The sequence below is a fragment of the Bidens hawaiensis genome, unplaced genomic scaffold (genome assembly GCF_021521415.1).
Source record: "Bidens hawaiensis isolate Kalapana, Puna unplaced genomic scaffold, B.hawaiensis_p1.1 tig00419493_1, whole genome shotgun sequence".
In the NCBI taxonomy this organism is placed as follows: Eukaryota; Viridiplantae; Streptophyta; class Magnoliopsida; order Asterales; family Asteraceae; genus Bidens; species Bidens hawaiensis.
Window position 1 is genome coordinate 1 of NW_027506836.1, and position 16,870 is coordinate 16,870.

The window sequence follows — 16,870 nt, forward strand, 5'->3', positions numbered from 1 at the left end:
CTCATTTACGGTACGTTTATATCGAGAACATGTTCGTTTAGGTTTGGATTAGTATAGAAATGATAGATCGGTGTTTGTATGGTAAAAACGAATCCTACAAAGCTAAACTTACTGAAAATGGTTAAGATTTGATGGGTTAATCGATTGATAAAAGAACCTGTAACCTATATGCCTAAATCGCACCCCTTAAACATCGATGTTTGGCCGATTTGATGGTTGGGGTTTGTAGGCGCTGGTCAGACGATTCCGTGGATACCTAAATCGAGTTATTTGGTTAAGAAACGAAGATGATTAAGGACGAACAGTAGTTGCAGCCGACAACTTCGCTTGCAAGCTAAGTTCGCCTGATGAACTTCGCCTGCAAAGCTAAGTTCGCCTGATGACAACTTCGCCTAAAAGCTAAGTTCGCCTGATGACAACTTCGCCTAAAAGCTAAGTTCGCCTGATGACAACTTTGCCTAAAAGCTAAGTTCGCCTGATGACAACTTCGCCTAAAAGCTAAGTTCGCCTGATGACAACTTCGCCTAAAGCTAAGTTCGCCTAAGGTTTAACTTCGCCTAGAGTCAAGTTCGATTAGAAAATAAATTAAAACGATAATCTAATACTAGGCCACCAGATTAAATCAGGCGAGTATTGATACGTGTAACTTATACAGTCAGCCGAGCTCAGTTAAAGAAGGGATTTACAACTATCGGAGGAAGAAGCAGAGTTCAGGTGAGTTTCTAGCCCCATTCCTTGTTATGTTTTCGGGGCTGTGTGCATACTCGATGTGTTGTTAATACATTTATCCTAAGTGATAAGTGTATGCCATATGTGATATATGTGATGGATATGAATGATTGCTTGTCGGTACGCGAACGATCTTCAGATATTGCGCGTACTGTCAGGTTAAAAATAAAGGTACGAATATTATATATCGAAGATGTATGAACATTACAAATGAATACTTGTCGGGGCGTGAACAATCTTCGGATATTGCACGTATCGACAAGGGGTATGGTTATTAAATGAATGATGTAAAGAACACCTTGTCACACCCGGCCCTGAGCGGCGGAAACAGCCGGGCGCGCGCGAGTGGGGATTGATAATTAAGCACGGGCCATTGCAAACATTCAAAGATTTTCATTGCGCATGAAAAGTTTAATACAAATACATTACATTGTTTAAAAATTATAAAAACATCCAAGTATAAAAACTGTTGATTTCCACGCCATATCCCCTTGCGCGGCGGGAACAACCACGCGCATCGAAGGGATAGAACTAAAATCTTCCAAAAAGCTAGTTTTAGATGTTCAGCGTGAGGTGCTCTAAGTGTGACTCCATGCGCTACCTAGTTATCTCCTGAAAGACACGTAAAAACATTCGAATCAGTATAAACTGAGTGAGTTCACAAGTTTTAGTAACTTGATAAATCGTATTGCATCATAATCTTGATACAAATCATTCTGAAACATAATTCTGATATCTTCATTAAAACACATGCTTGGTAAAACATAGTTCTATCAACATATTCTGATAAAATCGTTCCGCGGTTTACGCGCGAACATTTCTGGGAACTGTGCTCGTCTATGCAAAGTGGCGCTGCCACTACGAGCTAAAATAAGTAATACCGTCCCGCGGGTTACGCGCGAACGTTTCAGGAAAATGTGCTCGTCCATGCAAAGTGGCGCTGCCACTACGAGCTAATCAATAATTCCGTCCCGCGGGTTACGCGCGGACGTTGTGCCGGAAAACAAGGCGCTCGTCCATGCAAAGAGGTGCGACCCCTACGAGCGGGCTCAAACCCATAGTACTGCCCCATGACCATACTAGGCACTCGTCCATGCAAAGAGGTGCGACCCCTACGAGTGGGTGGATCAAACCAGCAGTCCCTACCCTTAGAGTTCCAATGGTAAAGTGATCACTTACTCGAGTTCTAGCGCACACACATCGAAAACCTTAGATAACCGTTCGCATTGCTCATCATGAAATATAATTTAAACACATAATCGCTTGCATAGCTTGTAAGTATACCATGATAAAATATTACTTAGGTACGTGTCCCTCGCCCCGAAAACAGTTTAAAAACAGTGAAAACAGCGAGGATAGGGGCTGTGAGACTCACCTGTGGTTCTTGTTAAGGGATTAAATCGAGATTCGGGTTTTCTTGGTGTTGGCCTTGGAATTGAAGGTCTAGAATACGATTAAATAACAAGAAGCATATATATTAAGATCAAGAAATAGGAGAATATAAGGGTTGGAAAGTAGATCTCAAGGTTATATCGTCCATGCAAAGAGGTGCGACCCCTACGAGTGGGTGGATCAAACCAGCAGTCCCTACCCTTAGAGTTCCAATGGTAAAGTGATCACTTACTCGAGTTCTAGCGCACACACATCGAAAACCTTAGATAACCGTTCGCATTGCTCATCATGAAATATAATTTAAACACATAATCGCTTGCATAGCTTGTAAGTATACCATGATAAAATATTACTTAGGTACGTGTCCCTCGCCCCGAAAACAGTTTAAAAACAGTGAAAACAGCGAGGATAGGGGCTGTGAGACTCACCTGTGGTTCTTGTTAAGGGATTAAATCGAGATTCGGGTTTTCTTGGTGTTGGCCTTGGAATTGAAGGTCTAGAATACGATTAAATAACAAGAAGCATATATATTAAGATCAAGAAATAGGAGAATATAAGGGTTGGAAAGTAGATCTCAAGGTTATATTCTCGGCTTACCTAGTAACAGGATCGGAAATGAAAACAACGGATGCTTGGGAGAGGATTAGTGCAAGTTTGCAGTTCTTTGAAGTGTGTTTTGGGTGATAATTTAGGTTACATATTTATAGGCAAACTCAAGGGAACACAATCCCTTGCTTTAGGGGATTGTAATCTTTTCATATCTAGGGGTAATGATGATAAAGTATGGAAATTATTATTATTTATTTAAGAGTGGAGTAGTGGATAAAAGATTTTGATTTGATTTGGTCAGGACATGCAGGTCTGGGGTTGGTGAGAATAGGGTGGCTGACAGTTGACTTTTCGTGTTACAGTGTGCTTTTTCAGGTACTTTTGTTAGTGTACAGTAAAAAGTGGAAAATCTCTGAAACACGCTACTGTTTCCTTTTGGGCGGGAGTAATCTCTTTACAACTGGAGAATAGACTAAGTGTTCTGCGCGTATTACTTTGTGCGCATAGCTTTCTGCGTGAAGGACATTTCTTTGCTGCGGGTAGGTGCGTGACCTTCTCGCAGTCAGGGACATTGAGTTTCATTTGTAGATTCTCCAGGTGGTCTTGGTATTTCAACATAGTGATCAGTTATGTTGAAGTCAATTCCATCTTGGAGCTTCAGACAAACTAGCTCTCAATGTTCCCGCCATGCGGGGAGGTTAGTTCCCTTCCGCACGCGCATAAACGATTTAGGGTGCACCCGCCTTAGCATCATGCGTGACGGTCAACCCATTAGACATCATAACGTTAAGGTACATGAAAACATAAAGCCAAAACATTCGCGCATGGCGCATATAACATATGCCCACGCTGGTTCTTAACATGGCGCGCTCGCGCAGGGCGCACATAACAAATGCACGCGCTGACTAACATGGCGCGCTTCGCGCAGGGCGCACATAACAAATGCACGCGCTGACTAACATGGCGCGCTCGCGCAGGGCGCACATAACAAATGCACGCGCTGACTAACATGGCGCGCTCGATATTTACAATCACCTAATTATTAGGTTGATTACTTAGTTTATAGGATTGAGAAATTTACCGGGTGTCACATTCTCCCCCTGTTAAGCGAATTTCGTCCCGAAATTTAGGAGACGTTGCTGGCAGAAGCCATGCTCTGAAAGAGGTGTGGGTATTTCTGGCGCATTTGATCTTCTCTTTCCCAAGTGAATTCAGGCCCACGCCTCGAGTTCCATTGAACCTTTACTAACTTGATTTTGCTTCTGCGCAACTTTTGTTCCTTCCAATCGGTTACTGCTATAGGTTCTTCTACGAAGTGCAGCTGTTTGTCGATGTGAATCTCTTCCAACGGCAAAATCAACGTTTCATCAGATAAACACTTTTTGAGGTTGGACACATGAAACGTATCATGAACTCCACTGAGTTCGGCGGGTAAACGGAGTTTATAAGCAACCGGACCGATCCTTTCCAGGATCTCAAATGGTCCAATGTAGCGCGGATTCAACTTTCCTCGCTTGCCGAAACGGGGGACTCCTTTCCATGGAGAGACTTTCAAAAGTACTTTATCCCCTACTTGAAATTCCAATGGTTTCCTTCGCACATCTGCGTAGCTCTTCTGTCTATCGCGCGCTGTCTTAAGGCGATCCCTTATCTGAAAAATCTTGTCTGTTGTTTCTTGGATCAATTCTGGACCAGTCATTTGCTTTTCACCCACCTCAGCCCAGCACAGTGGGGATCTACACTTGCGCCCGTACAAAGCTTCGAACGGCGCAGCCTTGATACTTGTGTGATAGCTGTTGTTGTAAGAAAATTCAACCAATGGGAGATGAGTATCCCAGCTACCACCGAAATCGATTGCGCACGCGCGCAGCATATCTTCCAATGTCTGGATTGTTCGCATCGCTTTGCCCATCCGTTTGAGGATGATAAGCTGTACTCATATCAAGGCGAGTACCTAGAGCTCCTTGTAACGATCTCCAAAATCTTGAGGTGAACCGACTATCTCTATCAGAAATGATGGACACTGGGACTCCATGTTTTGAAACTACTTCTCGAATATACAATCGGGCTAACTTTTCCATCTTATCGGTTTCCTTGATCGGCAGGAAGTGTGCTGACTTAGTTAGCCGATCCACAATAACCCAGATCGTGTCGTAACCCCCAGGTGTCCTTGGCAGTTTGGTGATGAAGTCCATAGAGATTTGTTCCCACTTCCACATGGGAATTTTTGGCTGTTGAAGCAACCCTGATGGTTTCTGGTATTCAGCCTTTACCTTCGAACACGTCAGGCACTTACTGACATACGTCGCGATGGCGCCTTTAAGATTGGGCCACCAATACAGCGCTTTAACATCTTGGTACATCTTGTCTGCGCCAGGATGTACGGAATACCGCGTCTTGTGAGCTTCGTTTAATACTTGCTCGCGCAATCCTCCCTTGAGAGGGACCCATATGCGGTTAGCGAAATATAGATTGCCGTTCTCTTTAAGTTCCAAACTCTTAATCATACTCCCAAGGCATTCGTTTTTAACAAACTCTGGTTTCAAGGCTTCTTGCTGAGCGTCTCGGATGCGGGTAGAGAGATCTGCGTGAATGGTCAACCTTAGAGCCTTGACTCGTAGCGTTTTTATTCGCTCCTTCCTACTTAGCGCGTCTGCTACCACATTCGCCTTTCCAGGGTGGTACTTAATTTCACAATCGTAATCGTTCAACAATTCAACCCATCTTCGTTGCCTCATGTTTAAATCCTTTTGATCAAATATATGTTGAAGGCTCTTGTGATCCGTAAAGATTACACACTTTGTACCATAGAGGTAATGGCGCCAAATCTTTAGCGCGAAGACAACCGCTCCAAGTTCCAGATCATGCGTTGTGTAGTTCTTCTCATTGGTCTTGAGTTGGCGCGAGGCATACGCTATGACTTTGTCTCGCTGCATAAGGACACATCCGAGTCCCTGATGTGAAGCGTCACAGTAAACGACGATGTCGTTCGTCCCTTCGGGCAGAGACAAAATTGGCGCACTACATAACTTCTGTTTCAACATTTGAAACGCTGCTTCCTGATTTTCGCCCCAAACAAACTTCTTGTCTTTCTGAGTTAGCGCGGTCAGAGGTAGAGCTATCTTGGAGAAGTTCTCAATGAAGCGTCGATAGTAGCCAGCTAGTCCTAGGAATTGCCTCACCTCAGTTGGGGTTTTTGGCGCTTCCCAGTTTTCGATGGCCTTGACTTTGGAAGGATCAACGTGTATTCCTTTCTCGTTTACAACGTGACCGAGAAAATGAACTTCTCTAAGCCAAAACTCGCACTTGGAAAACTTCGCATACAACTTTTCTTTCCTTAACAATTCCAAAATCAATCTCAGGTGTTGCTCATGCTCGGCCTTGGTCCGAGAGTAAATCAGAATATCATCTATAAACACAATCACAAACTTGTCCAAGTATGGTTTGCATACGCGGTTCATCAGATCCATGAATACAGCCGGCGCATTAGTTAGCCCGAAAGGCATCACTAAGAACTCATAATGGCCGTATCTAGTTCGGAAGGCTGTTTTCGACACATCTTCCTCATGGACCCTAAGTTGGTGGTATCCGGACCGTAGATCTATCTTCGAATAATAACTGGATCCTTGCAACTGGTCAAATAAGTCGTCAATCCTCGGTAAGGGGTACCGATTTTTGACTGTCAGCTTATTCAGCTCCCTGTAGTCAATACACATTCTGAACGAACCATCCTTCTTCTTAACAAACAGTACTGGAGCTCCCCAAGGTGAAAAGCTTGGGCGTATGAAACCCTTATCCAATAGTTCCTGTAACTGATTGGATAGCTCTTGCATCTCAGATGGAGCTAGTCGATAAGGCGCTCGAGCTACTGGCGCAGCTCCTGGGACCAAATCAATACGAAACTCGACTTGTCGCGGCGGCGGTAATCCGGGCAAATCTTCAGGAAAAACTTCTGGAAATTCGCGCACTACTGGTAAGTCTTCGATTCTTCGCTCATCTCCTTTCTTCTCTACGACATGCGCCAGGAAGGCGTAGCACCCTTTCCTTAGGCACTTACGCGCCTTTAGGCACGAAATCAGCTTCGTCGCAACTCCCCTTCTTTCCCCTTGAATTACCAAGGTTTCTCCGTTCAACAGTGGGATCCGAACCTGCTTCTCATGGCAAATAACTTCCGCGTGGTTCTCGACTAACCAATCCATACCTACCACAATGTCAAAACTTCCCAAGTCTATTGGCAACAAATTAATATTGAACCCGTGACCTCCCATGACTATTACACATTCTTCAGTTCTTTCGTTCGCGCATAACTGCCTACCATTGGCTAGTTCTATAGTATAAGGCGTGTCTAGCCTACTGGTTGCTAAGCCTAGGGAGTTTTTAAACTCAGCAGATATAAAACTTAGGTCAGCGCCAGTATCAAATAAGACAGATGCAAAATGTCCGTTAAGCAAAAACGTACCGGTTACCACATTCGGCTCTTCTTTAGCTTCGCCTGCGCCGATCACAAAAGCTCTTCCGCGAGCTTGGTTTCCCTTTTGCGGGCAATCCCGACTAAAATGCCCTGGCTTCCCGCATGCGTAGCAGTTGTCGCTTGCTCCAGCTTCTCTGACACGGCAATTCATCGTCTTGTGCCCTGGTCTGCCACATTTGGCGCATTCGATTCTTGCGCATTCACCCTCGTGGTGATACTTGCATTTGTTGCACCATGGGCGAGGCCCGCTGTATCCTTTCCTTGATGGCTCCGCGGCTTGGATCGCGTAAGCCCTTACGCTCTCCTGCTTCTTGAACGGTGGCTGCTTGGAGTCGGACCCTCGGTGGTGAGAGTTCCACTTCCTCTTGGGATCAGAGGTTCGCTGCTCGATTCCGCGCGTAGTTAACAAACCCGCACGGACCGTATCCCTTGTAAGGGTGATGGCCCGCGCTACCGCCTCATCAAAGGTTGGAGGCGCTGCGGCGTTGAGCGGAACCCTAACAACAGGAGGTAACCCAAAAATATACCTCTCGATCTTCTTTTCCTCCGTGTTTGCCATGTCTGGCACCAACTGGCAAAGCTCGTTGAACCGGTTGTTGTAGGCGTCGATATCCGTTCCTACCATGGTGTGGTTCCAGAATTCCTGTTGTAGGTTCTGAATTTCTGCGCGAGAGCAGAACTTTCTCATCAACATTTCCTTCAGTTCCTCCCAGGTCTTGTGGAGAGCAACTTCTCGCCCCAATGTTTTCGTTTGAAGCTTCCACCAAGACGAAGCTGCTTCTTGGAACATGCAGGTCGCGTAAAGGACCTTCTGGTTCTCACTACATCCGCTAATGGAGAGAACTGTCTCCATCTTGTCAATCCAGTTGTAGAGCCCAATGGCCCCTTCGGTACCCTTGAATGGCCAAGGCTTACAGGCCATGAATGTCTTGTAGGAGCATCCTTTGTCCAAGGCTCCTGATTCGGGTTCTGGGGTCTCATTCTGACGACCCTGACTTGATTCGGCCTTGCTGGCCTCATGTGTTGCGATTGCTTGCGCGATTATTTCCGCGAGTTCCTCGGGTGTCATGGTAATTCCTTTGGCTTTAGTTGGAGGCATTCTCGCTTTAAAAGAGAATGGAAATATATCAAACTTAGCGCATGTACTCTGAGCACATAATGTTATCATTATTTACTAGACACTGTGTGACCCGTGTTCCTAAGTGTGTGTATAGTTTCTTTTGAAAATATTTTCTTTGAAAAGTATTTCATGTGATTCCCCAACGGTTATAGTCTAGGTTAAAACTTCTTTTCCTAGTTCGCTATAACCAGGGCTCTGATACCAATCTGTCACACCCGGCCCTGAGCGGCGGAAACAGCCGGGCGCGCGCGAGTGGGGATTGATAATTAAGCACGGGCCATTGCAAACATTCAAAGATTTTCATTGCGCATGAAAAGTTTAATACAAATACATTACATTGTTTAAAAATTATAAAAACATCCAAGTATAAAAACTGTTGATTTCCACGCCATATCCCCTTGCGCGGCGGGAACAACCACGCGCATCGAAGGGATAGAACTAAAATCTTCCAAAAAGCTAGTTTTAGATGTTCAGCGTGAGGTGCTCTAAGTGTGACTCCATGCGCTACCTAGTTATCTCCTGAAAGACACGTAAAAACATTCGAATCAGTATAAACTGAGTGAGTTCACAAGTTTTAGTAACTTGATAAATCGTATTGCATCATAATCTTGATACAAATCATTCTGAAACATAATTCTGATATCTTCATTAAAACACATGCTTGGTAAAACATAGTTCTATCAACATATTCTGATAAAATCGTTCCGCGGTTTACGCGCGAACATTTCTGGGAACTGTGCTCGTCTATGCAAAGTGGCGCTGCCACTACGAGCTAAAATAAGTAATACCGTCCCGCGGGTTACGCGCGAACGTTTCAGGAAAATGTGCTCGTCCATGCAAAGTGGCGCTGCCACTACGAGCTAATCAATAATTCCGTCCCGCGGGTTACGCGCGGACGTTGTGCCGGAAAACAAGGCGCTCGTCCATGCAAAGAGGTGCGACCCCTACGAGCGGGCTCAAACCCATAGTACTGCCCCATGACCATACTAGGCACTCGTCCATGCAAAGAGGTGCGACCCCTACGAGTGGGTGGATCAAACCAGCAGTCCCTACCCTTAGAGTTCCAATGGTAAAGTGATCACTTACTCGAGTTCTAGCGCACACACATCGAAAACCTTAGATAACCGTTCGCATTGCTCATCATGAAATATAATTTAAACACATAATCGCTTGCATAGCTTGTAAGTATACCATGATAAAATATTACTTAGGTACGTGTCCCTCGCCCCGAAAACAGTTTAAAAACAGTGAAAACAGCGAGGATAGGGGCTGTGAGACTCACCTGTGGTTCTTGTTAAGGGATTAAATCGAGATTCGGGTTTTCTTGGTGTTGGCCTTGGAATTGAAGGTCTAGAATACGATTAAATAACAAGAAGCATATATATTAAGATCAAGAAATAGGAGAATATAAGGGTTGGAAAGTAGATCTCAAGGTTATATTCTCGGCTTACCTAGTAACAGGATCGGAAATGAAAACAACGGATGCTTGGGAGAGGATTAGTGCAAGTTTGCAGTTCTTTGAAGTGTGTTTTGGGTGATAATTTAGGTTACATATTTATAGGCAAACTCAAGGGAACACAATCCCTTGCTTTAGGGGATTGTAATCTTTTCATATCTAGGGGTAATGATGATAAAGTATGGAAATTATTATTATTTATTTAAGAGTGGAGTAGTGGATAAAAGATTTTGATTTGATTTGGTCAGGACATGCAGGTCTGGGGTTGGTGAGAATAGGGTGGCTGACAGTTGACTTTTCGTGTTACAGTGTGCTTTTTCAGGTACTTTTGTTAGTGTACAGTAAAAAGTGGAAAATCTCTGAAACACGCTACTGTTTCCTTTTGGGCGGGAGTAATCTCTTTACAACTGGAGAATAGACTAAGTGTTCTGCGCGTATTACTTTGTGCGCATAGCTTTCTGCGTGAAGGACATTTCTTTGCTGCGGGTAGGTGCGTGACCTTCTCGCAGTCAGGGACATTGAGTTTCATTTGTAGATTCTCCAGGTGGTCTTGGTATTTCAACATAGTGATCAGTTATGTTGAAGTCAATTCCATCTTGGAGCTTCAGACAAACTAGCTCTCAATGTTCCCGCCATGCAGGGAGGTTAGTTCCCTTCCGCACGCGCATAAACGATTTAGGGTGCACCCGCCTTAGCATCATGCGTGACGGTCAACCCATTAGACATCATAACGTTAAGGTACATGAAAACATAAAGCCAAAACATTCGCGCATGGCGCATATAACATATGCCCACGCTGGTTCTTAACATGGCGCGCTCGCGCAGGGCGCACATAACAAATGCACGCGCTGACTAACATGGCGCGCTCGCGCAGGGCGCACATAACAAATGCACGCGCTGACTAACATGGCGCGCTCGCGCAGGGCGCACATAACAAATGCACGCGCTGACTAACATGGCGCGCTCGATATTTACAATCACCTAATTATTAGGTTGATTACTTAGTTTATAGGATTGAGAAATTTACCGGGTGTCACACACCTAGAGTGTTCTTATGCTATAATGTAATTATTGTATATGTGAAGTATGTGTATACAGGTACACGAATGGTATGTGAGTTCTACGTTCGACATAGTAAGTTAGGATGGCAAATCCCTCTAGCTTTTGTCGGACATAGACTCGGCTGGTGATGACGTAGTTAAGGACTGCGGGCCTTATACGTAATGTAGATGATAGATGTAAACGTAGATAGGGACGGTGGGCCTTATACGTGTTACAGATAATAGACGACAACGTAGTTAAGGACTGCGGACCTTATACGTATTATAGATAGGCATCAGCATAGGAAAGGACTGTGGACCTTATACGTGTTGTATTTGTATTGTGGTAGCATAGGGGAGGACTGCGGACCTCGTACGTGCTATGGTTTAGGTTGCAACATAGGGAAGGACTGTGGACCTTGTACGTGTTGTGGATGTAGGATGGCATAGGAAAGGACTGTGGACCTTATACGTGCTGTATTTGTATTGTGGTAGCATAGGGGAGGACTGCGGACCTCGTACGTGCTATGGTTTAGGTTGCAACATAGGGAATGACTGTGGACCTTGTACGTGTTGTGGATGTAGGATGGTATAGGGAAGGACTGCGGACTTTGCATGTACCATAAATGGTGAACAAAGGTAAGGACTGCGGACCTTTTACGTGTTCACGACCTTGAGTACAGGTATAGACGGCGGACTATGAACGTACTCTCGGTAGACTGAGGTTAGTGATTGTAGATATGTATGCATGTATGGTAGTAAGTATGTATGTAGAACAGAAGGGTAACTAGTTAGGTATGGATATGTATCTTCGGATATGTATGTATGTGTATGTATTGTATGGCGTCCGATTAACTAGAACTCACTCAGCGTAGCTGACTTTTAGTATGCACGCAGGTGAGTAGAATGAGACAACTAGCTTGAGCGGGCACATGGTGGGCGAATAGGAGACTGGCATCTGAAGACTCAAGGTGTTTTAATGTAATTGACGATTATTTTGAAAGACAAGAATGTTTAATTAAGGCAAGTTTTGGATTGCTGTAACGTTTCATGAAAGTTTTTATATTCCGCGAAAGTTTTAATGAACTCTGATTTGTAAGAACTGTGTTTATGAGTAAATCCGACGCTAAAGTAGGGCTACCGGGTTCGGGGCCTTACATGCCACCTGGTGCAGGTCCTAAAAGGATATGCACATGCGCGTATAGGGGTGAGCAAGAAACGGTTCGGAACCTTCTGAACCGAGGAACCGAAACCAAACCGGTGTCTCAGAACTGCTAACATGTGTTACCTTACGGTTCTCAGTTCTTAGTATTTGCATTAAACGGTCCGGTTCGGTTCCGGGTAAAACCGCGATTCTAGACGTGGAAATGAAGAACTGGAATATTAAAAACTTTTTAAATAAATTTATCAATCCCCATTTTTTACAAGGTAACTTATTAACCATCATTCATTCAATCATTCTTTAATTCAAATCTTCTTTGTTTGGATTCAATACCTAGAAGCCAAGATTAATTTTAGGTTTTTAAGATAATTTAATATAAAATGATATGATATTCCTTTAATCTATCTCCACTAATGATTTATTTAATTTCAACAATTAGATTTTAATAAAAAAAATATAATGGTTGTATATGTTGTAATATAAATTTATTTTATCATGAAAGAAGACATAAACAATTATATAAACTTGTTTTGAAAAATGCAAAGTTTCCATAGATTAATAAACTATCGAACCGGTTATGGCACATAACTGATTAGTGAGAACCAACTTTACCGGTTATGAAACCAAACCGGTTTACTATAGTAGGTTCCGGTTATAACTTTTAGTCATTTTCGGTTCCGGTTCTCGCGATTCCAAACCGTTGCACAGTCCTATAGCGCGTTAGAGAAGTAGAGATGGAATTACTAACGATACAACACCAACCATCAAATCAGGTGAACATTTACAATTTAGACCACCAAATTAATTGCCACAACACCAACCATCAAATCAGGTGAACATTTACAATTTAGACTACCAAATTAATTGCCACAACACCAACCATCACACCAGATGAACATTTATAATTTAGACCACCAAATTAATTGCACTCTAACAATGGCTTTGAAGGTTTCGTGGCACCGTCAAATCATTATTTATCTTATGTATAATGGCGTACATTTGTTATACTTTTTGAAGTTTTAATCAGTAAATACCTATTCAATGTGGCAAGCATATAATATTATAGTATAGTAATAGACGGTTTTAAACATACAAAAAAGTCATATTTGATCATTTTATATGAAGAACTTAAGTTAAACACTTACAAATGGAGTGATCCATTAGCACAGCAAAACCTTTAAACACCTTGTTTTAAAAAGGGTGGTTTTGGTTTAAGTCTCACAGACAACAATAATTAAAAAAATCATTATTAAAAAATAATGAAGATAATTAAACACTTTAAAAAGTAACTTATTTACTGGCCTTTAAAGCCACAAAAGTTTTAAATATTAACTCATTAATTTATTAACCTTTTCAATCACAAAATTAATGCAAACACTTTTTCAAAAACGTTTTTTTGAAGAAGTAGCAATTTAATAAACACTTTTGGAAAAAAAAACCACTTTTTTAGTTAAACAAACAATCTCAAAAAGCACTTTTTGAGTCAATGTAACTCCTAGCCAAGCACATAATTAATCTCACAGACACCAAACCCTAATTAACCAAATGGGGACTATTGCCTGGCCATGGGCCACCTAGTACCAATGGTGGAGTTCGGAAAACTCATCAGCAAACACCATCCTTCATACTCCATCGTCATCCTCACTCTCACCAACTCTTTCAACACCAGCAACCTCTCCTCCTACGTCCGCCACATCTCCGCCACCAACCCCGCCATCACATTCCACCACCTTCCAGATATCCCTCTTGATCCCGCAACTTACCCTTCTACAGATGTCGTAATCTTTGATGTTGTTCGACTTAGCATTGACAGACGCCCAAAAGACCATTAATCCCATCGCGTTACTTATCGATCTTTTTTGCACCTCTGCCATGCCCGCGGCTGTAAAACTTAACATTCCTGTGTACTACCTTATGCCTTTTGGTGCTTGTAGCTTCATAAAATTTTTGTATTTCACCACGCTTGATCGGGATTATCCGGGTAATTTTAAAGATATGAACAGGCTAGTTTATTCACCAGGGATGCCACCGATTCCATCGTCCCAAATGCCAATGCCGGTTCTGGATAGAAGCTCTACGGGCTACTCATTAATTCTTGAAATCTCAAAATGCATGCCTAAAGCAGCTGGGTTTATTTTAAACACGTTTGATTCGTTGGAACCCAAACCGCTTAAAGCGATTCGTGACGGATTGTGCCTTGAAGATCATCAAACGCCACCACTTTATTGTGTTGGGCCGCTGCTTGCGGATGGAAGCGACGGTTCTCATGAGTGTTTGGATTGGCTGGATTTGCAACCGAAAGAGAGTGTTGTGTTCTTGTGTTTTGGGAGTGAGGGGTTGCTTTCGGCTGATCAGATAAAGGAGATTGCTAAGGGGTTGGAGATGAGTGGACATAGGTTTTTGTGGGTGATACGAAGCCCGACACCGAGCAAAGAGGATTTCGATTTGGCATCGTTGTTGCCGGATGGGTTTTTGGATCGTACGAAGGAAAGGGGCCGTGTTTTGAAGAGATGGGCACCACAGGTGAAAGTGTTGAGTCATGAATCCATTGGTGGGTTTGTGACGCACTGCGGGTGGAGCTCAGTGTTGGAAGCCATGCGTGCTGGTGTGCCTATGATTGCGTTGCCATTGTATTCGGAACAAAGGATGGTTAAGATTGTGATGGTTGAGGCAATGAAGTTGGCTTTACCGTTAGACGAAAACAAGGATGGGCTGGTGGTGGCCGCAGAGGTGGAGAAGCGGGTTAGGCAGTTGATGGATTCGACGGAAGGAAATATCATTAGGGCGGTGGTGAAGGCTCGGAAGGTGGAAGCTGAGAGTGCCTTGAGCGACAACGGGTCTTCTCGTGTTGCATTGGGGACCTTTCTCCAGTCGTTGAAGCCGGAGATGCCTCTTTCGTGATCTCGTCGTCGTAAGTGAATAATGAATGTCCTGCAAAGATATGCACACAGGTGGTGGTTTATATGGTTGATTTTATCTACTATACGATGAATCATATGGAAAGATTGTACTAGGTGTAATCTTAGTGAAAATATTATTTTCACTGAATTTTCACCGCAAATAACTCTTATGCAATCGTGATAATTAGTATATATAGTTTTTCACTGAATTTTTTTAATTCACCTGTAAACATCAGCAGAACTTTAATTGTTTTACACAGCAACATCAGATTCTCTAAAAACAACTTAATAGTGATATACAAAATAGATTCAAACGTCAAATTTGCTAGATGCTAGCCATAATACTGAAAATCTGTATAGCCCAAACCAATAAAACCCATTAACTTTTAAAATAATATATGTTACACTTAAAACAAAATTGCTGATCCTCAATTAATTAAAAACTGCCACCATTGTGACTAGACACCATTTTAGGATTTTTTTCCCTTACAATATATTCATTATATAATGGAAGTACAAAAATCTACCATGCAAACGACCACGTGCATGCTTGTCTTTATAATACAAATACATTAATCTCAAAGGTAAACTTAGTATGTGAATAGGGGAAAATTATGAAATGGAAAAGTGATCTAGTTTCTTTACACAATGGACCTGGATTCGTAAAAGCATCCTTAGACAGCTAAAACTATCATAGAGTTCTCGAAACAACAAATTAATCAAATGATACATATTCAAAGAAGAGGTAAGCATTAGCCGGCATCTAGAAGGAAATGCTAAGTCTTAGTCGACACTTAAAAGTGGAGGCTAAGTCTTAGCCGAAGGCAGAAAATTAGACGACACTTTACTGGTGTATTGATTTGATTGACAGTAACGTGTTTAGTGTACATACTAATTTTAGTCTCCTTAGCCCGCAGACTTATTTTTCATTGCCTGATCGGTTATGGATGCCCATATTGCCCAAAAATGATTTTCCATCTTTATTTTTATATATTTTTTTTGTCAACGTGTCTATTTTGGTACTTATCTCTTTGAATAGGCAGTCTTTTTAGTTCATTTGTTACGGTAAGGGAGAGAGATTTATTTAAATCTTGATAGCGTCATATCATCATCTTCCTATTACTCTCCCGCTCTAGAGTAAGATCTATTTAAGTCACTTTAGTGTACGTGTTATGGTGATGGGTGAAGAGGTATGTACCCGCCTCAACACCGAGCGAGGCGGGTCAACCCACAAGATATAGACAAGAGGCTTGAAATCAAGACATTATGAAGGCACAAAGCCAAAACCTATGCGCGTGGCGCATATCACATATGCTCACGCATATCACATATGCTCACGCATCACATGCTCACGCATCACATATGCTCACGCATATCATATGCTCACGCATATCACATCTGCGCGTGGCGCATCCGCGCGTGGCGCATATCACATGCTTGTGCATATCACATCTGCGCGTGAGAATAAAGAGAAGACCTCGCGCATCCTCAGGATAGGCGCGTATCATACATGCATATAATCAACCTCGTCCTTATCCAAATCAGGATTAGGGCAACCTTGATGGTGCACGTCAGACAATCTTCCAGAAGGTATCTTTTTAAGGAATAAGAATATGCTGATGTTGACAGCTGCCAATGAAAGGTGGACAACTCAGCAAAACCCATGTGCTACCACGTGATTACAACCAATGAAAAAGCACCAGGTGTCCCCAAGGACACGTGGCGCAAAGCAATTGGAGGAGGCCAACAAGGCTGAGCCCAATCAGTGGAAACCCTAGCACTATAAATACCACATCAACTCCACAAGGAAGATCACACAATCACAGACAATTACAGAGTATTCAGCTATTAAGCAATACATTCCATTTTCCTTACTCTGATATTATTATCTTCTCCTACAAACACTTATTCTCACACCGGAGGGTTACCCCAAAGAGGACCCCTCTGTCCCTTTCTGAGGGGTAAGTTTACGGTGCTGTTCATTTTGTAGGTGGAAGAACCCAGATTCCAGAGATCCATCGGTGGAAGAGCATAATCACACCCGAGGAAAG

At 42.9% G+C, this 16,870-nt stretch overlaps 1 pseudogene; it reads left to right on the plus strand.

Moving 5' to 3' along the window:
- The first annotated feature begins 13,484 nt into the window (after window positions 1-13,484).
- Window positions 13,485-14,820, plus strand: LOC143618628 (UDP-glycosyltransferase 88B1 pseudogene; annotated as a pseudogene).
- The last annotated feature ends 2,050 nt before the right edge of the window (window positions 14,821-16,870 follow it).